Source organism: Corvus moneduloides, chromosome 3 (genome assembly GCF_009650955.1).
Source record: "Corvus moneduloides isolate bCorMon1 chromosome 3, bCorMon1.pri, whole genome shotgun sequence".
Lineage (NCBI taxonomy): Eukaryota > Metazoa > Chordata > Aves > Passeriformes > Corvidae > Corvus > Corvus moneduloides.
The window spans coordinates 63,523,703-63,547,159 of record NC_045478.1 but is presented as its reverse complement, the minus strand read 5'-3'; the positions used below and the strand labels follow the sequence as shown (position 1 = coordinate 63,547,159).

General features: G+C 40.8%; 1 long non-coding RNA gene across 1 annotated transcript in view; it reads left to right on the top strand.

Annotated features, from left to right (window-relative positions):
• LOC116441894 overlaps nt 1–22,366 on the top strand; it is a 49,730-nt gene extending 27,364 nt beyond the window's left edge. The window contains exon 2 of the long non-coding RNA XR_004239271.1: nt 22,099–22,366. This is a non-coding gene — a long non-coding RNA (uncharacterized LOC116441894). The remainder of the gene's footprint in view (nt 1–22,098) is intronic.
• Nucleotides 22,367–23,457: the final 1,091 nt, after the last annotated feature.

Here is a 23,457-nt window from a genome sequence, read left to right as displayed (position 1 = left end):
GTGGGATTCCCTTTCATTCCTTTTCAGTCTAATTCCTCTTCCCTCACTCCCACCCTGAGTTTCTCTCCCTCTTTTTAGGCATCTTATTGGCAGTGTACTCCAGGCATAGCAGTATGAAGGTTGTACAGAGTTTCCATTCTAAGGGGGTTATTTTGAGTTGCTTATGTTTCTGGCTGCAATTTTAAGCATTTGATATCAAGCCCAGAAGCAATTTTTTAATTGGAAAGTGTAAGCTGAGATAGGTACAAGAACAAAGATCTCTTAAAAACAGTATTTCCAACTGTGTTATTTTAACAGTTCTCATAGATGTGGGGATGAATTGGTGTTTGGTTCTGCAGTATCTTTTGCCTCTTCTTGTGCCCTTGAGTGTTACGGGCTGGTAGTCACAGGATGTTTTTTTGTGAATGCAGACTTGGCTCTCTAGGTACCAAGCTATGCTGGTACCATGCTCTCATTTCTAGCTCAGGAAATCTCTCTCTCTCTCTCTCTCTCTCTTTGACCAGTAAGGCATGGATGAAGAAAGATGAGCTCCTCTGCTAGACAGTGACAATCGAAAAGCCAGCATGGAAGGAAGCAGTGAAAAAAAGCCAAGCTTTGCCTTGGTCTAGTTTGCTGGCCTAGCAGAAGCTGAACCATGTAGAAGTTCATAATTTAATTTATTTTCTAAAAATGCACAAAATTATATTAGAAACCCTACATGACAAGACTATCAAATTGCAAACACTCAAGGCTAAGGAAATGACAAAATTGAGCTTGCCTACCCAGCCTTAATGCTGTTTCCTCGCTTGTATAGTTACAATAAAGTTTAATTAGATTGTCGCATATTATTTTGGGGAGCTGCTGGAGCTGGTGTCCCGCCTCATTCATTTTGCATGCTAATGCAGTGCAAGGCAGTTTTTCTGGAAACACTGAGGGCCAGAGTTTCTCACTTACTGCAGGGGCTGTATGATGTGTCATAAATAAGATTGGTGTTCATAGAAGGCAGGAGCTGTGAATGTAGAATGATAATGAAGAGTTTGGATGGTGACAGAGTAACTGCTTACTCCATCACCCTGCCAGCCACCCACTGCTATTCCAGCCCCTCCAGTCCACAGCTGAGGGCACTACACTGAATCTCCTGTACTGGCTGCCTCCCCAGCAGACTTACATATTCCCATGCTCCAGTTTCCTGGGAACCATTCAGGAGAAGATGTCAGGATGTTATGTGCCCTAATTCAGAGACCAATCCTGAGGGACATACTGACCCTCCTATGTGTTCTGTGGTAAATTACTGCTGTGGGAATGACAACAGCTCCACATCTCACTGGGTCTCTTGCCTTAAAAATTATAATCTTGCTGTGTGGTTATTCATAGAGAAGTTTCTTCATAGATAAACACTCTAAGGACAAATTCTCTTTTCATTCTCAGGCAGTGGTAAATGTGAAAATCAGTTTCATGCAGTAGAGTTAATTCATATTCCGGCAATTTTTACTGTTCCCAACAAATGAAAGGTTTGTGGCCATTTATTTGAGGGGTCAGCTATCAGTCTTCCCTGTTTGTATATAAGGGTGGCCATTCCACTTCTGATAAAGATTGTGTATTTCCCCCTAGATGTTTTTTTTCTGTTTATTTCTGATTGTTTGTAAGTGCTGGAGTGAGTTTTTCTTTCAGCTACAAATGCTGCTCTTTGAAATTGAAGTGCATGACAGTAGAACTTAAGTGTAATAACAAAAGGCAGTCTCTGCTCCTGTAATTTCACTTGCTTCTTTCCCATGTTCTTCTGCAACTGTAGCGAAATGCTGAATAGCTTTAGTATTTCATCTTCAGAGAGCTAGGAAATATAGCCAAGGACGCTGAGCCACACTGAAATGAGAAAGGGCTCCCAGAGCACTGAGAAATGTTCCAGTTCTTTTAGGTTCAACCAGCCCTTTTCTGTTTGTTGCTGCAACTTATGTAAATTATTAGAGTTCAAGTAGATTTAATATTTATCATCCAAGACAGGAAGGGTCAGCCCTCCTTTCTTCTACATTCCCTCTACTGGAAAAGTGTAATTTCAGTAAAATGTCAGCGTTTGTGATTTAAATACATTTCAGCAAGAAGACTTGAAAATTGTTATTTCTGCTGTCCCTTCCCCAAATGTGTCTCCAATTTTTTCTCTCTAAAATAGTAAGATTTAAGGAGTAAAGCAAGATGACTACAGTTGCTACATAACAAGGCTTAAAATCTGTTTCATTTTTTAAAGCTCTTAAGGTTCTTCAGAGTCTTTGGACAAGTTGCTGAATAAGGTACATCACATTAGTGATGGTGACCTGTGAGTGTCCAGCAGGATCCTTCCGTGAGCTCTCCTTTTTAAGATGAGATCTCCAGACAAAATAATTTACTTGTTCATTATTATTTGGAGATGTCACTGTTTGCACTGAAAGGATGTGTACACCCCATTGTGCCACACACCAAGCATCATGAATTCCTATGATCTCTCCTTATTTCAGGAATAAATAAGAACAATTAGGAACTTGTAAAGCTAGGTGTGATGTCAATATAAGAGCCAATCTTAACCCATAACCTTGATTTGCTTCCAGAAAACCAAATCTTGGACTGTTCTGGGACATGATTGTCGTGCTAACATCTTCTGGTAGCAACATCAGTTCCTACAGAATACAGGCTTTCATTAGAGAACTACCCCATGCAGTTACAGATATTGCAGTCTTCACAGAGCAGGTGCAGCACTACTCTACCAGTTGTCAATTAGTGTTTTAAAAATTCTATGCTATTCCACCCATTTTTCAGGCCTCATCTCTTCAGAATCATCAGGCATTTGATTTCCTTTAGCTTCATGGATCAGGGTTTTAGAATATGTAGGGTGTTCTGGATATCCGTGAATCCATCCACAGCTTTTCGATGACATCTTTCAGCTGCTCTCACATGCTTTTGTTGTGCAGGCTTTGTCCTGCTGTTCATTCCTCTTAGTCCTGGTATCACGGAGGACTGCAGGACCTTTCCTGACCACCTTTCCTCATTATTCCTTTCTCATGGGCTAGTCCCAGACTGACAGGTCCTCTAGGGCTCTTCATTTACACTCACTCTGGGACAGAGCAGAAATTCATCCTTCAGTATCTAAAAGGGGGCTACAAGAGAGCTGGTGAGATTCTTTTTAGAAGAGCATGTAGTGATATGACAAGGGGGAGTGGCTTTAAACTGAAAGAGGGCAGGTTTAGATTAGACGTTAGGAAGAAATTCTTTACTGTGGAGTTGGTGAGGCACTGGAACAGGTTGTTCAGGAAAGTTGTGGATGCCCCACATCCACAACTGAAGTATTCAAGGCCAGGCTGGATGGGGCTTTGAACAACCTGATCTAGTGGGTGGCACATTTTTGTCATGTTCACTTTATTTCACTCCTTTGAGCTGTGGTTCATAACTTGTAGTCTGTCCCCTCATGCGGGGCCTTGCAGGAAGCTACTGGAGAGTGAAAGGGTCTTCAAGAGCATTTGGCATGAGGAAAGGGGTTGTCACATAAGAAGGGGCTCCAATGATAAACAGACTGACAGACTTATTTTGCAGATGATCATGCTAGGTGTTCTACCAGTTACGATCTAACACTATGGCCTTCTCATCCATTGGATGATTTGATGAGCAAGAGGATTTGTGGAATGTTATGCATGAGGAGAGAAGAAATTTGAGATGCCTGTTCAAGCCGAAGTCTCTCTGCATCATTTTGATTCTTCTAAAAAGATGGTGGTGGTCAGGAAAATTTCACTTTTCTTCCTTGCATTCGCTTCCTTAAAACAACACATTAGGGCCTTATTAAAAAAAAAAAAAAAAAAAAAAAAAAAAGAGTATTCAAAAATCTGTTAACTCCCTCACTGTTTTTTGTTTTCCGAAGACTTCTGTATTTTCATCTTGCTTGTACACTTCAGCTGCTCGCAGCCATTTCACTCTCAGTTTGGAGCCCCTCTGTTTCTCCCACAAAGATCCATTGCTGTCGTGTTTGTGTTTCCAGAATAAACCATTACCTTAAAATACAAACAAAGCAGATGTTTTCTTCTGATAGACCTCATACTGTAAGGTAACTCCAGAGAATGCAAAGAAATAAATATGACTGTACGTGTGCATTTGTCCATCTGTGATCAGTCCCAGCTTGCTGAGGGAAGGCTGTGCGTGAGGGAGAACTGGCTTCACTCAGTGCCACAGCTGGGCTGGCCAACTCGTGCCTGCAGGGGCAGCACAAGGGAAAGAATTAAAATCAATTGCAGGCAACATCTTATACTTCCTTTTTAACCCACTGCAGCTGGGGAAGCTGGGGAAGGGAGCCAGTGAGCGGAATGAGGAGATGCACACAGACGATTGCAGGGTGCAGGAGGGAGCAGTGTTTGGGAAGGGGAGGCTTTAGTTAAGGGATGAGGAAAGCAGCAAAGGGTTATAGGTTTATTCCAGGTTGGAGTCGGAGATCGAGAACACTGCTGTCGTGATCAATGGAGAAGAACAGTCTTCTGTTTCTTCCTCAGAGTTGTTTGGAGAAAGTGAAGGGGATGCAGAGAGGCAGAGCATGATGGGGAGGAAGCACTGGTAATAGGAGAGGAGCTGGGAAAGACATGGTGCTTTGAGGCAGCCAAAGATGAGCTGTTGTGCAAGCTGGCTGCTGTACTACAGTGAGACAGAGGGAAGAGTTGTCAGCAGTTGATGTACATGGCTCATTCAAAAGCTTGATTGTCCTCTTCATTTTGTTTATCAGTACAAGTGGTCCAAAGCACTGCTTTCTTAAGATTGCACTCATATGAGCTGTAAGACAAGAAAGAATAAAACCAGTCATATGAAGACTTTGAATTGCAAAGCATCTATCCAATGGCTAAAAAAGTTGGACTGCAAATTATAGCAGTGAATTTATGAAGAGTATGCAGTTTCTAGTTACAAAAGGACAGTTCCCCTTTCTCCCCTTTCCTTCACATTTTCCCCTTAAAATCATGTATGTGATCATTATGGATATCTGTTAAACTAAGGGTAACCCTTTGCTTATTACTGGCTGGGGAATATGGCTATTACACCTGAGGAGCCATTACGTGTGTACTGTTCTTGTAGCAGCAAATGCAAAATGTTACTGTGACTGCAAATTAACTGTTATCACCAAACACTTAACAAGTTTCCATGTTGGGCATCAGTGTCCTCCAGGGTGAAGTAATTTTTCTACTAAACTGTGTATGCAGGGCTGGGTAGACAGTGGAAGTTTGCACAGCTTGTGTAGTGGTTAAAAACCACCCCCCACTCAAAATACAATCTGAGCTTAATTCACTCATTAGATGATGTGTGTGAGCACAGACACTAAAAGTCCTGTAGGTTAGGTGTTACAAATATCTGACCTGAGAAGTTAGCCAAAGTTCATGGTACTGCTGCTCTTTTGCTAGAAGAGATGGATGAGGCAATCAGGTGGTCTGAATGAAATCTTGTATTATGACAAAGAATGCATGAGGAACTGCTCCCTTGAACCGGTGGGGAATCTGACAGAAGATAATCTCTTTACACACAGGGTCAGGTCTCTCTGCCTCAGCCCCTGCTCATCCAGATACTTATTCTTCCCCGTTTTGTCACAATAGTGACAAGGTCTTTTTTTTTGTCTTCTTCCTCAGTTTTTCTGGTCTAGCTGTTTCTGTCACGCACAAACCCTCACAACATAATTGCCTGTGAAACCTCTCTGTCCACATGTGTCTTTGTTTTGGGAGATGGCACGTAATTATGTTTGGGGTGGAGATCATTATTGTTTCAAACATCTGGCTTCATAAAGAACCTTAATGGCTTCTCTGAATTTATTCTGAATGAAAGGATGAAGTGTTACGCCCACCATCTTCCACTAGCTTTTACCCAGCTCGTAGCAAAAAAAATGGCTGGAAGCTGCATAACCTGTCAGGCTGCTTATTAAAGATGTCAGGAGAGGACTATTAAACCTCCCTACTCGGGGGGAAGATGTGTGTTGAGTGACCTATACAGCAACTTGTGTTGTAGTGTTGGAAAGGCAAAGTGCAAGAAATTTCTTGTCTTTCAAAAAGGAGTAGACTGCTTAGATGGAGGAGCAAAGAGACATTTCTCTCGAGGCAATGGCAAGGATTGCCCTGAAAGGGATGTGTTGCTGTGACCTTGACTGCACCCCTCCCTGACAGCTGGCTGTGGGCGCAGGGCTCGTAGGAAGTGGTCAGTGCCATTCCTCCAGATCCACAGAAGTTTCAGGCAGGATCATAGCTCATGGCAGCTTGACCTCTCCCTGTGCACCGCGGGGTCATGTGTAAATCAAATCCTTTGCCCTGACAGGTGATGACTTTGTGTGGTGTGAATCAATATATGTCCTGGAAGAGCAACTTTGAAATACACATCTCTTTAATGTGTGTGCAGGTGGGGAATTATATCATGTAAATGCTAATTTACACAAATTGGAGACACAAGTGAGTAGTTAGTTCATCCCCCAACACCAGAGGAGAGTCCTGGATAGAAAGTGCATGAGCCATTAAAAAGATATAACACTTAACCTTAGCTGGTGATGCATGTGAGGATGACACCATTACTGCTTTGGTGGTGGTGGATGAACAAGTTGTTCAGTGGTGCTTCTGAAGGTTTGTGGTACAGTGCTAACAGCATGTGAGTGCCAAGGACCTTGCACTGCAGCCGTGGGAGCCCTTTTACTGGTTGGAAGTTAAAGAATAGGAAACATAGGAAATCTGCTGTAAGGATGGTTGACTAAACTGTGATAAAAGATGATCTGTTTGTGGGCTGCCATAGCCCTGCTTCTTATTTCCTTGTGAGGCAGTGACATGCTCCCCTGCAGAGCCTTAATTTCTGGTTGTTTGTATGGAGCATCTTAGTGGTTTCTGGCAAGTCGTTACTTCCAAAGTGAGACTGAGCCAGTGGAAGAGAGTTGCTCAGCTACATGGTATAGAGATGCATTATACATTACACTGTACAGCAGGGTTCCTGATGGGAAACTAACAGAAGAAGTGGTGCTCCATTAATAGGAAAAACAGGTAACAAAATAGTTTTATAGGCCACATCATCCCTAGGTCTTGCAGAATACTGTAGAGAGAGGCGTTAGGTAAAATTAGATAATATTATGCAAGAGTTATGGCCATTTCACAAACAAAGGGTTCTCAGAAGAGTTAAGGCACTGTTTTCAAAAGCCTTTCTCTGTGCTCAGCTTAGTATGTTCTCTAATCTTAATGGTTTGTTATCTGGATAGGACAGGAAAATAAGTATGTGTGAAAATAGAGTATTGTTCAGACTATCAACCAAGAACATCAGCAACATGGGGTTTATGATTGGCATTGTGTACCCAACCCTCTTTTTCTGTAAAAGCTAAAATTTGTTCCTCTACAGCTACTGTTGAAGGCATGGAACTTGAATTGACCACTCTTGAAAAATCAGGCTGAAGCACCAATAAATTTAGTCCCCAAATGTGGCAACTGCATTTGAGGTAAAAAAAGTTCTAGCATAATTGATGCCTTTTTCACTTTAAGGCGAAGAACGAGTATACCACAGTCAAAGAGAATACAGCAGTTTTAGCTTCTTCTCACTGCTGCCCTAAATGTAAATAGGGAATCACCAAGATAGACACCACTTTTGATTTTGTCAAATCACTTGATATAAACATTGATCCAGCCATGGCTGAACATGTAATACCCTCCCTCAGACATCTTCTTGTGATGTGGAATTACTGGCTGTGTTGTAGTTCAGAAGTGAGCCATTCACTAATGAATGTGCGAGTGTTCATGTGTGTCCCTGAGCGTTAAGTTCTCTGTGCATCAGGCTTATGAACCAAGTGGTCTTCTCAAAAGAATCACCTCATCAGATGGAGCAAATTGAAAAAGCACCCTCAGCTTTGCAGTAATTGCTGTGAACATTAGTTTTCCTATTTAAATTAATCTTCAACTGTGTTTTATTTTGTCCATAGTACAACAGAGACAAATTCTGCAATTAAACCAGAATAGTTCATTACAGATGACACTAATAATTGAACAGAGACATTGGAAAATATCTCTTCTCCTTTACAGCAAGTGTGCATGATTATAAGAAGATTATACTGGGTATAAAAAGTCACATTACAGTAAAGGAAGTGCATGAATCCATAATCTGGATGATGGGAAAATGTTGCTGGCAGGAACAAAAGGCATTTTACAGTCCCAAAGTCTAATGGGTGATGAAAAAGAATAGAAAGAAGCTTCTAAAAAAGAAGCTTGTAAACCTATGACAGTGCTATAGGTTTGGCTGAGATATTAGGCTGAGAGTTACAGGGACATTTAATCTTATGTCTGAGTCCCCAAAAAGCTGAGGAATATTTACTGTTAGTGCTCTTATATCTAGGCTTCACCTCAGTAATTCTTTCTGAGCCCATTCCTGGCAATTAATATCTGAGAGAGGGACCACATTAATTTTTCAATCCAGAAGTATGTAGTACCTTTGTTCTAATACGTAACTTCCATACAGCTGGAAAGACATGAGGGACAAAGAGACTACCATAGGGAAAGGAGACAGAGTATTTTTGTGGTAAAGTGTTAAAATACCTTTCCCGCTAAAGCGAAGATTCAACATTTAGGCCACATTTACATTAAGAAATAAAACATAGAGTTCTTTCTGCAATTTAAAGTTACCATTTCTCTTGCTCTGTCCTTCTATGAACTTTCAGAAATGATCCCAATACCCCAGTAAGAAGAAGAAAAAGTAACCTATGTGTTTTGCTCAAAGTTTGAAGCACCCACATTACAAAAAAACACCAAAACCCTAAAACCAAACCAAAACAAAAAACCCACCCACCCACCCAAACAACAACAACAAAAAAGGCAGGAAGGGATTATATCAGCAAAAATGCCATTATAGGTAACATTTTCACAAGTGCCCAGCTGGGATGCTAGAAGCCCAGTAACAGCTCCCCTGCTTTTGAAGGTGTGATGTTTTGCATCAGTCTGTCCTCAAGGTATTCCACTGATGGGAGCTGCAGCTGCACTGTGCAAATGAAGGCCTGCGTAATTTATTCCTTTCCTCCTAATAACAGCTGCAACCCCAAATTTACCCACAATTACTTTTTTCCCCCTAAGCCACAGAGCTTTTTAATGCACTGCTGCACAAATACTTTCGCTGGCAATGTCAGGGATTTGGAAGCAGTTTTGACCTTGGCGACCATTTTGGGGGACATGGGCAAGCTACTTCCCTTGCATTTGTGCAGCTCTCTTTAAGGTGCATTGTGGTTATTTCCTTCTCAAAGATGTAATGAGGTGTAACTTGTGTATACCTGGGTAAGTATTTGGAGAGAAAAGGTTTCATGTAAATGTAATTAAAAAAATATTATTATATCGACCTCTAGAACAACTGAAATATGGTGAATTTGGTATAAACTAGAATGAAAAATTAGAGCAGTAATTCACCACTACGGCCTTTCGCTGGTTCAGTTATTTAGTGGAGAGAAGACTCAGGCATCTTACTATTTTGGACTGGAATTTTAAACAGGTTTCAAAAGAAAGTCTGGCAGTAGAAACTTCTGATCTGCTTTATACATTTACCCTTGTGTACAACTAATTGCACATTTTGGAATTCCTTTTCCTGACCCAGAATTTTGCAATGGCAGATCTCAAAATGCTACACAAAGTTCACGGCTCTTGTTCTGCAGATCAAGCAACATCTTGGCTTTAAATGCAGAGTCACTTGGGAATTCAGGAAGTGATGGCAGGGGAGAGAGCTCCTGATTCCCAAATCCCAGAGGACCTCTACCCAGGAGACTGTTTTGCCCCTCTGAACACGAATTTGAAGAACTCCCCGATTAGCATTTGCCTGAGCCCTGCTTCTTGCTCCTTTTCTACTTTCTTACAAGTGTTAATTTTGCTAACATTGTTCAATGATATCTTAAAAATATCTTCAGCACTGGAGGCATTTTTCCCTTCACTGTTTTGTTGTCTTTTTCAAGCACTTGCATTGAGTCCTTCTCTTCCTGAGATAACAGCCTTCCTGAGGTCTAATAGTTCAATTCCTAAATATTACATCCCTTTTAAAAAACACAGCAAAAAGAATATGAAATGCCACATATAAAACAATATTTTGGAATATAAAGAAGCTTGCTTAGATTAGTATTCCATAATAACATGATTATTTCTCTCAAAACTAGTGCTACTTATGTTGTTTCCTGTTTGAAATATCCTGCTTTGCATTTTTTTAAATTTATGAAATAATTGGTTTTGCACAGCAATCTACAGCAAAAATATTCAGAGACCCTTGTGCATTTCTGCCTGATCTGCTACATTTTCTCTATCCAAAAGAAAAAGACCTTGGATGTTTTAGATATGGCACTTAGCATCCTTCAGGAGACAAACTTAAAAATTAGCTCTGATGTGATATAACTAAAATGCTGATGGTTCAATTTTTAGCTTTTCAGGGTTGATGATAGCTGAAATAAACCAGTTACACAACTGGAGCTTCTTTCAGGAACACATTTAAGCACATGCTTAAATTTGGGCATGTATGTAAGGTCTGAGATTTTTAGTATTTTCCTAAATTAGATCTTTGTTTTCCTGGGGGTGTATATACAAGAGATATCCCTCAGCAATATGGGTATTTCTCTGAGCACTGTAAGGGCAAGTGGAATGTGAGTCTGAAGTTAAGGGGGAGGTCCTCTCAATTTCTTGAGGTTTTGCCTTAAGCATAATTTTGCTTCAGAAGGTTGAATCCTCTTCACTCTGGCTTTCTCTTGTTTGATTTGGAAGATGTAGCTATGTATTTCCTTAAGTCCTGATTAATGTGGAGAAACATTCTTTTCATGCTCGTAAAAAACAGACGCATCCCAGCCAGGCCCAGAACATATGTGACTGGTTCCATCCTCCTTACAACATATTGCTGTGTGAAATAAGGAACATGCGACAATCATCACTTTCCAGTCTCCGGACTGCGATGCCAGATAGAAGGCACCCATCCATTTTTTTCCCCTCATCCTTTTTTTAGTCCTTACTCTCCCATACTGATTAAATTTGAATAGCCATTTTATTGCCAATTCTGTTAGCTACGATTATGCCTTATTATTCTATTAAATGAAGTTAAATGGAAGTAGGAGAATCAGGCCCTTTGCTTGCCAGTTGCTGGCTTGCAGGTTGAAATGGTTCACCATTCCCTTTCTTCTATTGTTGTTAATAAATAAGATGTGCATTTCTTTCATTTAATTAATTTCTGATCTTGAGGTTTGATGGTGTTGACATTCTAAGAATCCAGAATGAATTAGTCATATTGTGGTGCCAAAGCTCACTATGCATAGGAGAGTGCTACTAGCAATGTGAAAATAAGAAAACCACAACAAACCAGGCAGCAAAATTTTTGTGCTTTTTTAAAAAATGCTTTTTAAAATTGCTGTTGTTTTAGTATAAGGTGGTATGCTGACAGTAAGCGATCATATCCCTGGCAGCACAGAAGAATGGACTCAGGTGTTCTCGCATGAAAGAATCTCTCGGGGAAAATTCACACTTCTTCTGTTTAGTTTTGCTTTTCCTGTTTCTCTTTGTTCAAACAGAACCACAGTTTAAAAAGCTTTGGACACACAGCTGGACATACATAAAAACCACACCTGACTTGCATCTGTGATTTATCTTTGTAGATCATACTGTTATTTGAACATATAGTTGTTCAATTTACATATGCACATATAGAACTCTGGTTCTGTACCTTTAAAGTAAAAAGGAGCTTTGCCATTAAATTTGGGGAGTATCAGATAAAATCCTGTATGTACAGATTAGACATCCAGATTCTTGTGTTTTTTATGTCCAGTGATCTTGAAAATACAGACTCAATTTGGACACATTGGGCAGCTGGATGCATTATCCAGTATTTGTCCCTGAGTGAGCAGTCATTCTCTTACTCCAGGAGAAAGTGTCTAAATCTGGCTCAAAGACAAAAAAGAAAGAAAGAAATCTTTACCTTTCTTCTCTTGGTTCAAACCAGGAATGAGTGCATCAATTTAGTAAGCACGTAAAATACATTGAAAGTTGAGAGAATTTAGGTTTGCATTATAGGTATAGGATGTGACTTTGAAGAGTCTGTTCTTTATTTCCCTCTCTTTCTTCCTGATTTATTTACTGACTCCCGGGCAAACTTGTTTGCCATGTGGTGCAAATTGAATTGAAACCGCTGAATTTCTCTAACTGCTTAGAGTACCTACTGTCAGAAAATCTGCACAAGTTTTAGAATTAGCAGACACACAAAATGTTTATCTCACTTGTTAGCTTGGTAAAAGCCCACTGACTTTCTGAAATCACAGCAGCGAGCTGTAAATGATGTGTGAAATGAAAAGGCTTTGCTCACCCAGCGAAGACACAGCAAACATTGAGGAAGCTGTGCCATTGGACTGGGTTTGGTGGAAAGGAGGGAAACAGCTGGGATACAAGAAGAATTAAGCCCAGAATATACCAGCAAAGACAGAAAATAAATCAAGTTTGATGTAATTTTCCTATGCAGGTTTTTTTTTTTCTTTTCTGTCTTGCTCTGTTTCTTTTTCGTACAGAGACTGCAAAGCTGAGTGGTTCTGGTTTGTGTGACTTGCATGAAGTTTTAAATTTGAAGTGATCATTGATTTGTGCATTATGTTCCAGTATGTTCTGCTGCATCAGGCACTCTGTTTTGTTTCTGTCCACGTCTACGTGTTTTACTGGGAAACAGCTTTTGCAGGGAGTCAGTGATAGAAAACTGACTTGGAAAATGAGTGCCAGTTCAAGGGCAGAAACATCCGTCTTTACTGCCTTCACCCTTCTGATGATCTGGGAAGGAAAGGGAAGCACATGGGGTTTAGAAAATTGAATGACACACTTAGAGGTTAGACAGAGGCATAGATTTTAAAGAGTTTACCCTTGCAGAGGAATCAGATGCTGAATCTGTTCTGGCTATCACCTTGCTAATGGGAAAAGAAGGAGAAAGGGATAAGTTCAGAACCACAGGATATCCTCACCAGTGGGTGCTAGTGGGTGCCAGCAGGGATCACACATCCCTGGCTGTCCCCAAGTTTACTCTGTTTCCATACCATCTGCCATTCCTACCCCCCATACTTGTTGGCTTAACCCCATTAAACACATGGCCCTGTGCATGCTGGAATGAGTATACACAGACCATTATGTGACTGCTCTGTTTGAACACTGAATCAAGGGAATATGAATATATAACTTCAGTGGTAGCTGGGGATTGATGTCATGCGAGCACGCTAACACAGCTTCTGGATGGGATCTAGCTTGCACTGTCCAGATCCAAGTGTGAAGGAGAGCAGGTGTGTGGTTGTCTGCCCATGTAAATCTACTTTAAATACTGCCTTGCCAGGCAGTATTTGATTTAAACCTCATTGTCCAAAGATGCTAAATAGCTATCCCTGTCCCAGGATCCAGGCTTTGAATTAGAGCTTTTTGTTATAACAACTTGTATTTCCAAAAAACCAAGATACTCCGTTGCGACAGTTCCTAACAGTACAATTTACAATTTTTTTTTGCTGTATTTTGGCTTGTTACTGTAAAATACTGTGACAGATGGAGCATCATCTGTCAACAATTCCTATCTGACACAGAGTAGAAATTATTGCTGTGATGAAATTATTGATCTTGTATCTTTACATTTAGGAGCAAGGAGGGTCTTATACTCAACTGAATAAAATCAAAAGCAGTTTAGTTTAGGATCCAAGAGGGATTTTACTCTAGGAAGACCCTTAGTGACTGGAGGTGGAAAAGATTTTAGTCTTGGCAGACACAGACGAATAAAAGCTAATTTCTCATAGCTGTCTTACTGCTTTCTGTGATATGTCAACACTAGTATGGAACACTAGTATGGATTTATCCATGAATCTTTCGTGTGTTTTTCAGGCAAATAAGAACTAAGGAAAATCCAGATTTTTTTTTTCGTGTGTGTGTTTAGTGCATTCTCTTTGCTGGGAGCCAACAGACTTCTCTGTGTAAGATCTGAGAGCAAGGGGAGAGCTTGACGAGCCAGACTTGCAGTCAGGAGAAGCATGGGAGACAAAAGGATCGTGAAAAACAATTAACAAAAAAGATTTGGTTTTCCAAGAGTTTGCTGGCACAGATATGGATGTGGCCCTAATGTGACAGTAATTATAGTGTTAATGCCATCTTATTAGTTCTTAAACCCAGGATGCCTTCTTGTTTTAATGACCAGTGGCTTTTATCCCTGATTTGCTACATCATTATCTAATACTCTTGCTGTAAGTAGTTATGCTGGAGAAACAAGGAAGGGCTAAGCTGAAAAGATAAGAAGGAAAGAAATGTGACGATGTGGCTCCTACCAGTGATGGTCCTTGTGCCTAAAAGTACCTCTTTAGATTGACCCTAATACTGGAGAAGAAAGCTTATCTGAGTACGGGCAAATGCAACCAATGTCGGACTGCAGGTAAAATGTCTTGTTGGTACTATCCTGAAACTGTGAGGAAGGTGAGTGGGAAGTCTGTTCTCCATGCTTTTTTTCTCCATTAAAGCTACTCTGCCTAGTACTTGTAAGAAGTGACAATTCTTATCCCTTCAGCAAATAGTGATGGGTTTGGTGCTTCATGGGATTATCCCCAAAGTAAATATGCCACCTGAACATCTTCAACCTTGAGCTAAAGCACCTGTAAACCCTGATCTGAAAATCTTGGCATCGCAGATTTCTTAGGGCATTTCTTAATATAGCTTTTTGCTGTGTCAGAAATACAAATAAATAGTTCATTTTTCTCTGCTTCTTGTTTAAACTAGAAGGACTTTTTACTTTGTCCTGAAAAACAGTCCAACCACATTTGTGGACAGTGGTTTGTATTGGTCCTTATTTTTTTCTGAACCTACCTGTCCATTCCCAACAATGAAAGGGAATCACTGTTCATTAGGTGATTAAGAAAAGTTTAGAGTGGCTTGGAACTGCACAGAGGTGGATTTTCCTGCCAGAGAGTCTATTAGTAAATGCTTTTATGGGACTCTTCACTCTTCCAGAATGAGTAAGTCGTGCATTCACGGTCTTGCAAAGCATTCATCTGTGAATTGTACGTGAAGAAATGTACGGGAGGCATGTGTGGTGTGTGTTCCAATGGGACTATTCCCTAGCCACCACTTGCTTCGGAAATGGTATTAAAAAGTACAATTGTTGGTCATTAGGGTTAGCCTTGCAAAGCAGGCATGACAGCATTAGCAGGAAATGCTTCTTTGATTTCAATTATAATGCATAAATTATACTCTTCTTCTGTCTTATCCATGCAACATTCAACAACAGCTTTTTCATCTCGGTCTGGGGAATAGAATTTTGCACATGGTGTAACTTCCATTGCCTTAAATACAGCCTCCCCAATTTTATCACTGAGCACTCAAAATCTTCATTATTACAGTTCAGCCAGCAGAAATTAGTTGTATTTAGATCCCAGTAGGCCATAGGATGCATGCAGCTTTGAGATTTGGCTTCCATTTAGCCTTGGGAAGCAGACTTAAAGCTTGATGGTTGAATTACAAGAAGTACTGATATCCCTCTGCCAGCAGTAGAGTAAAAACCAGAGCTGTCCTGGGGTGTGAGAAGCAGGAAAGGGGAAAGATGGGACTAATCATTCCTTCTTATAAGACTGAAGCATCTATGGGAAAATTCAGTTCCTCTGATTTGCTTTCATCTGGCAAAACCATAGCATGAAAAAGTCATTGAGATAATTACACAGTGGTGGTCACTTTATTATTTACAGTGGTTTCTTCATGAAGCACAAGTATGTAGCTTGCTGATCTTGTTGTCCACACATGTGAGACTTTATCTGCCTTTATCTGAAACATTTGTGGATTTCTCTGACTGGTTTGGGTAGCAACAGCTGTGAAGCCTCCTGGGGCATGGGCTTCAACCATGCAAATCTGCGTATATGGGCTGTAATGGACTAGTATGACTCTTGTGCTGTTGAAAAGTCACTTCTCCTAATACTTAAAGTAGTTACTTCTCCTTTTACTGTCATCCTACCTCCTGTTATATTCCAAAACCAGCTCACCAGTATTACTGAACATGAACTGTTCAGCCTATCAACTTACTGTGTAAAATCAGTATTTTTTCTACCTTTTGTATTGAAACAATTCTCTGTGTGTGTGTGTGTGTGTTTGCATTAGAGGATTGTGCTGTCTTGCCTATGTTTAGCACATATCTGCTTGGTAAATATATCTCAGTTGAAATGCCTGTGTGCATAAAAAGAGGAGTTTCTCAATATTGTCTCTGTAGAAGGCTAAAATTATAACTCCAGAAAAGGAATGTGAAGTGTTCAAAATGACAAGAAAAATGAATCTGATGTTGAAAAAATACAAGACTGTGAGTTTTATTCTGAAGAAGAAAACTACTTGCCACTTACAAATCTTCTATTCACATCTTTTATCTACATCATTAATTGGAATTCTTCTTAATCAGTTCTTTCCTTCTCCTCAGCAGAAGCAGCAAATTTTTCCAGTTTTCCAAATTTGGTCGCGAACTTTTTAAGACCTTCACATGCATTACAGAAATGGCTAATCCAGAGAAAATCATTGCCTGCTTTTCTGTCTCCATGTATTCACAATTTCAACATTGGAGGAAATGCACCTAGAGCTAGTGAAACATTAACACTGGAAACTTTGCACAGTGACTTCAAATAATTTTATGCTCTGGTCTGAATAACAGTTGTTTTCAAGTATAAATACTTGGGTGTTCATATTATGAGTTTACTTACTTGTTAGCTAGGATATTACAGGCAAATATTCCTTGTGATTGTAACCTAATAGACAGAAAACTTAATTGTGCCGTACCATTTAACAGTTGCTGCCCAATAACCAGTAAATAAAGGATTATTATGACTGAAACATTTTAATGCTAAAATAACCAAAATTGGCTTTTTATCACTGTTCTTCATGGGCAGGCAGCCCTGTTTGAATTGGTTTTGTCTCCAAATCTCTTTCTAAATATCCTCTCACTACAGGAAAGGAAGAAGTTTGTGCTGTGTCCAAGGAATACGTTAACTACTGTATAAAGTTCTAGACCTTGCGCAAACTGGGAGAAAAAAAAAATCAATATTTTACATTCATAAAGCACCTTCTGTTTGTCTCAGCTCACTTTGAAAATGTGAACTCTGAGTTAAGAAGCAGCACTGTCATTACACCCAGCCCACTGATGGGTAAACTAAGGCAGAAAATGCTGTGAAGTTACAAACTTGGCCAGGATCAAAATCCAGGAACACAAAAAAGTCTTCAGCACTTAAAAGACCGGAAATGTTTCCCATTGCCCATTCCATTGTATCAATTGAATATATAAGAACGTGGTATTTTCTTTCCCTTAACAATTTCTGATGTGGTAGACAGACAAATGACTAACATGCGTGTCATAAAACAAGTTCAGATTTTATTTTTTTTTAACATAAAAATGTAGTTTACCACTAACTCTTCATGTCAGGATTTGAGGACTGGGAATCTATTTTGTATCCCCAGTCTGCACAAATCCTTCCTTATATGTGCAAAACAACTGGGTCTTCTCCTTATCACCACTTTCTCACAGCTGTTCCTTCAAGCTCACACTTGATGGCTGCAATTGGTGTGATAGAGAGTGAAATAATTCTACATGATGTGCTACTATTTACAGGTGGCTGGGGTTATTTGCACTTGAATGTTGTGCATGTGTCTTCAGCTAATAAGCAAGTGTTTGGCTCTGAGAGGTCTTACTGGTTTTCACTACCAGTGACCATAAACAATGGTCACTGATGCACAGCATCCAACAGTTTGCTCAGCTGTTTCCTTTATTGCAAATGTTGTATTTTCCATTCTGACTATGCAGAAAATTTTTATGATTTCCAATGCTTCTTGTTAATCTGGGAGCAGAAACATTACAGAGCAAATACACATTGGAGAACCCAGGGCAGAGGTCCCCCATACCCACCACCCACCCCTTGGAAACACAGAGAGTAAGCCCAGCAATGCCATAGCTGCATTTTGCCAGGAATTGAGGTGACCTGCTGTTCTTCTCTTTTGCAGATTTTTCTCCTTGAGTAGTGGTTTAGCTCAAACCTGTAAACAAGGTAGTGTATCTTACAAAAAAAGGTTGTGGCTATCTTAAAAATTATATGGGCAGCTGAAATGTTGCTCTGTATCTGTCAGAAATGGGACTGTATTGCTTATTCACTTCACCCATCCTCCTGAAGACTCATTCCTAAAACAGCAATACTTCTCTTCCGTATTTCCTAACGTTGCAGCGTTATTCTAAGTTTCATAATCTCTCCTACCATCACAGTCATACAGAATTCATGTGCTTTTACCCACTATACACAGAATGGAATACCTGGAATGAAAATGTAATTAAATCATATGCAAATAAAAAATGCTGCAGCTGACTTCATAAGAAGGAGACTGTCATATCAAATACCATATTGTATTTGATTTCAATATTAACTGATAGGATTAGCAGAGATGAAATTTACCTTAGAAAGCTGAGCCTGCCTAGAGTTACTGGTGAAAGGATTTTTTCAGCTTTTGCACCCAGGAACATTTTTGTTCTTAACCTTGGTGCAAAGAAAGCTGTTTTGTGGCAACTGAAGGTTTTGCTGTCCGGGTGGTGCTGTATTCCATCCAGCCTGGTCCAGGGGGTGGTCAGATGTCTGAGTGTGGCTGAGGAGACAGGTCAGCCTGCTCTCCTTGCTGCAGCAATGCCAGGGAAGGGCTGGGCCGTTTGCTCCTGCTCCTAAGTGGGTTGTAGAGGTGGGCAGCCTACAGAGACTGTGTGCCCCAAAACCTGGCTGCTGCCCAGGAGCTCTGCCTGTACTTGGCTGCGTACACTGGTGGAATTTTAGGGCATCATTTTCTTGCACCAATGCTAGACTCTGGATAAAGAACAGAGGAGGCACAAGTTGCCTTTCCTCTTTCTGTGTTGGTTCTTGTGGAGCAGTTGGGCAGTTCTTGTGTTGTGTCTGCTTTTCAAAGGCCCTGAGAGCTCTCATATGGCTTACCAGTGCCTCACACCTCATGTATGGGTCTGTGCACTGTGATGTTTCCTGGCTTTCCTCCTCCCGTGGGAGTGCTGAGCCTGGTTCTGCGGTGCAGGGACCTCTCAGCCGGTGACGTCTCCTGGTGCTGCTGCCTCCCAGCCACACCTTGGCTCAGGGCTCTTCTGACCTGCTGCCTTCATAAACACTTCAGTGGCTTTGCCTTCGGTGTGAAGTGCCTTGGGAGCCCAGTATGAAAGGTGCTATAGAAATGTAGTTTCGATTTAATTTGGTTTGATTTACAGTTTGAAAAATGAAAATCTTTCTGCAAAGCTAAGACCCCTGTACAATTTTTCCAGCTTGCTTCTGCTGCTTGCAAAGCTACTTGCATTCCCTTTTGGATCACTGGGGATTTCCTTGACACATTTACACTCCTGTTCTCAATAACTTCATACCCAGTCTCATGCTGACACTTTCTCCCTTTCTCTCTCTTTTTATTTATTAAAATTACCTTCTCCACAGGTATTAAACATAACCAAGCCAAGCAGAATAGAGGCCAGTCATAAAAACATAGATGACTACATTTTTCCCTGTTATGATCTATGACAGGCACTTAGTCCTTTAAAAAATTGCTACACCTTCAGAGCCCGGAGATCTGGAGACCCCAATAGCATCAGAGGTTTTAAAAATACATTGCAGATATTTCCCTTCAAATCCCTGTACTTCCTGAATTTCTGTCCTTATTTTTGTACTACGGTGTCATTCTGTTTGATGCTGAGATCCTATACTGGCAGGCACTTTACAAACCCACAGGAGTTGCCCCAGAAACCACACACTTAAGCAGACAAAAATATTGACAAGAAAGCAGAAGTACCAGAGAGGTGAAGTGATTTGTTCAAGGCCACAGAGCAGCTCACTGGCAGGGCTCACTTGTGAAGACAGGCTTTCTGGTGCTGTACCCACAACAGTTACCTGCCTCTAAATCTCTGAATTCATCCTTTAATCCTTTGGCATTCACAAAGATTTAAAAAATTTACTTTACTGGACTTGGGGAAACCTTATGGTCCCTGAAGTGGAAAATATCAAAGAATATGACCAGCACTTGTAAAATTAAGTTGGGTTATTTAATGTATTCCTAGAAGCTCATACCTCTGTGAAGAAATACAGTAATCCAGGTTCCCTTGCCAGTGTTTCCTTATGTGTGACAGACTTATGGTGAAGGACAGGAGAAAAATGGGAATGTTTTTACCTCTTACCAGGAAGATTTTCTTGTGTTTGATACATAGTAATAAATGGCAAAACTACACTCAAAACTTGGCAGGTGGGGAACAACTTTGGAATTAAAATGAAGGAAGTTGTCTTGTAGGTTTAAACAAAGGAGAAGTGTTTGGGGGCAGAATATGACTTCTTGGTGATACACTAATTAGAATAAAAATGTCAATAATTAAAAATGGAGGGCAATTTTGGCTTTTCAGGCCAAACTTTTCAGCTTTTCACAGGCATAGCTTTTCACCAGAGGCACTGTACTTCCCAATGGTGTTAATTAACCCATTCTTTGCTGGGTGATATAAACTAACAAGGCAGAAAGACACAGCACATGGTGAAATAGAGAATTGAGCTGGGATCCTGAAATGACACTGACACTGCTTTGAAAGCGTTGTTTCAGGAGGGTTTCTTCTCATCTGGCTCGTAACAGGCATCAAATCTATGGTGGTGGTCTGAAGCCCCTCTGCAGTGGTGGGAGGACTCTGCAGAGAGAGAGTCCCTTCAGGGGTGGTTCATCCTGTCTGCCTCAGGTATCCATGTAGGAAGGGATGAATCCTTCTCTGAAGGGATTGCTCACTCTCCTCTGAGTACAAAGGGAGCCTGGATGACTACTGCTCTCTTCTAGCTGCCTGGACTTCCAGGGAATTACAGGTAGGGGAGATCAGTCCCACACCTTTATGTCCTCCTTCATGTTGCCATCAGAAATGGTAAAACCTGCCAGGGGCTGGCCGACAGTCTGTGCTTGTGAGTATTGCACACTCCAGGTTTTAGGAGTATGTCCAATGTCCCTCTCCCAGATTTCTCTGGAACACTGCTGGCTTCATTCCTGTTGCATCCATAGCTTTCTTTACAGCCTCAAGGCTGGGAGAGGAGTATTTTTTTGTGTGTCAAAACATGATTTCTTGGGGAAACATAAAGAGGATACAGCTGCAACAAAATGGAGAGACAGGTGCAGATGCCTATTTATGTTTTTAAAAACTGCAGATGTGTGTATGTGTGTACATAGAACTGCTCAGGCAAGCTAGGATGCATGGATTAATTGAAACCTATACTCTTCAGAAAACCATTTGAGATGTACTTGGTTTGATGTTATATTTGTAACCAACACTATAGTGGTTGTTGGGGTTTTTTCTGCTTGGGAAATTTCAGATGTGGTATTTAGCTTTGTTTGGAATGAAGACAAGTTTTTTGGGACAGAATAATTTCCTGCCAAAGAAAATTGGGACTCTCTAAGGCTTCAAAAGTCATGTGAATAGTTTTATCCTGCTGGTCTATTCTTGGTGCACTATTTATCTTCCTTCTCCGTGTGCCGTGCATGGCAGGGCCCCATCCTCTTGTGATGTATGTGTCAGGGGAGCCTTGGTTCTGACTAGGAACTGCAGATACCATATCATTAAAATTAATAAACAGGAACGGTGGAGGTTCCTGGAGAGACTGTGATAAACATTTGACCAAACTTATTTTGTTTTAAATTGTGTCATCCTTCAAAAAAACAGTATCTTCACTATCTCATCCCTTGTGCCTTTCTATCATGTCTCTGTCATGTGCTGGAGTTACCCATTTGCCTCTCAGCCCACTTTCCTCCCCTTGTCACACTTACAAAGTGGCTGACACCTTTTCTTGTCCTTCACTGGCTGATGGCTCCTAAACCAGGCCTGGCTTTCTGTGCCTCTCCCAAGGAGGAACCTCTGGACGTTCTCAGAGTATGCATGGGGGTACAGGCATATTTGCTCTGCAAGTGAGGAGTCGTGTCAGGTGGGTGTAGTGACTCAGAAATAGCTTCTCCAAAAAGAAAATAGCATTGCTCTTTTTATTTTATTTAAAAAGGAAAATACACTTTTTTTTTTTTTTTTAAACACAGTTTATTAAAGCATGTTTTTTGTAAAAACAGCAGAGATCTGTGTGTATAGTTCAGCTCCTTAACCTTTATTCTTCCCTTGCAGGTTTTTGGAAGTTCTCCTCCACCCCAGCTTGGGCTAACATTCTCTCCCTGCTTCCACATATTCCCTCACCTGCTGGGAAGCTGCATGTGACAGTATATGAGCAATCCTCCTGATGACATCCAGGCTCCCCTGCTGTACTCCAGACTTGGGATCCTGCAGTGATTTAACATCTTTGTTTGTAAGCTTAGTTTAGGAAAGATTAAACTGTTCTTTGCATAATGTGTGCTTACTGGATCCATGAGACTTATTAAAAACTATGCAGAAAGTGCCCACCTCCCATCTCTTCTCCTGGGGCTAATGGTTGTGTGCCATTATAGGTTCATTATTTCAGATGTTCTCCTGCAACAACCCCTCATGAAATCTTCCCTTGGAGCTTTCACCTTTCAGGTTCATTCCCTATTTTTGTGGGTAGTTGCCATACTGGCTCCACCTGTTGGAAATCCTATGTACAGGGAAGGGAATCTTCTCGTGCTGTAGCCACTTTCCCATACATTCACCCATTTTCTCCTCCTCATCATCTCCCTTCCACACCAACACTTTCTGCCTCTGAAGCCTTCTGACCTGCGAGAAGCCAGAAGAAGGAGAGTTACAACAGGATCACCACACTGGGAAATTGATAATAGATTATATCTGCCATGGTTTTGAAGTCAACACAGCAAAGCCGTTGCTGTGGTAGAGGAGTTTGTAAAAGTTAGCATTATCCACATTTGTGGAGGTCTTCTTTCCCTGGGAAGACCCTGGGTTTTCAAACTGCCTGAAACAAGTCTCAGGAGAACCCAGTGGTAGGTGAGAGAAGGTCTGATGTGAGGCAGAAAGAAGAGGGAGTATAAATCACTCACCTCTGACTGAGGTACCAAACAAACCTGAAGCTGCAGCTGAGACCTTGGAGAAACCAGTTAAACGTATTGTTCCTTCTCCTGAGGGGAAAAAAAAAGGTGAAAAAAAATCAAGGGGAGCAAAACATTTCCTTTGCTTTGCATATTACAAAAGGCACCAAATGCAGAAAAGAAGAGGAGCAAGTAGGCTGATAAGAGATTTCATTTCATTCCCCTCAGGGTGCCAACTTACCAGTGGTAACCTCGTGGTCTGCTGATGTCATTCACACAAAGCAGTTACTTCTGAAGAGACAGGTTTCCTCAGATTTTACCATCTGAGGGAAAAATAGAGGAAAAAAATTGTTTGAAAAGGAAAAAAATGTTAAGGTGTCTGTGTTTTACCAAAAGCCTTTGTAGGAGGTTATTAACTTCAAAAGAAAACTAAATTTATCGTAACTTCTCTCCTCCCTCCCTGTGTTTCTGAAAAGAGCACTTGCTGTGATTGTCTGAGCCATTAAGGGCTCCTGGAAAGGCAACTAAGTCC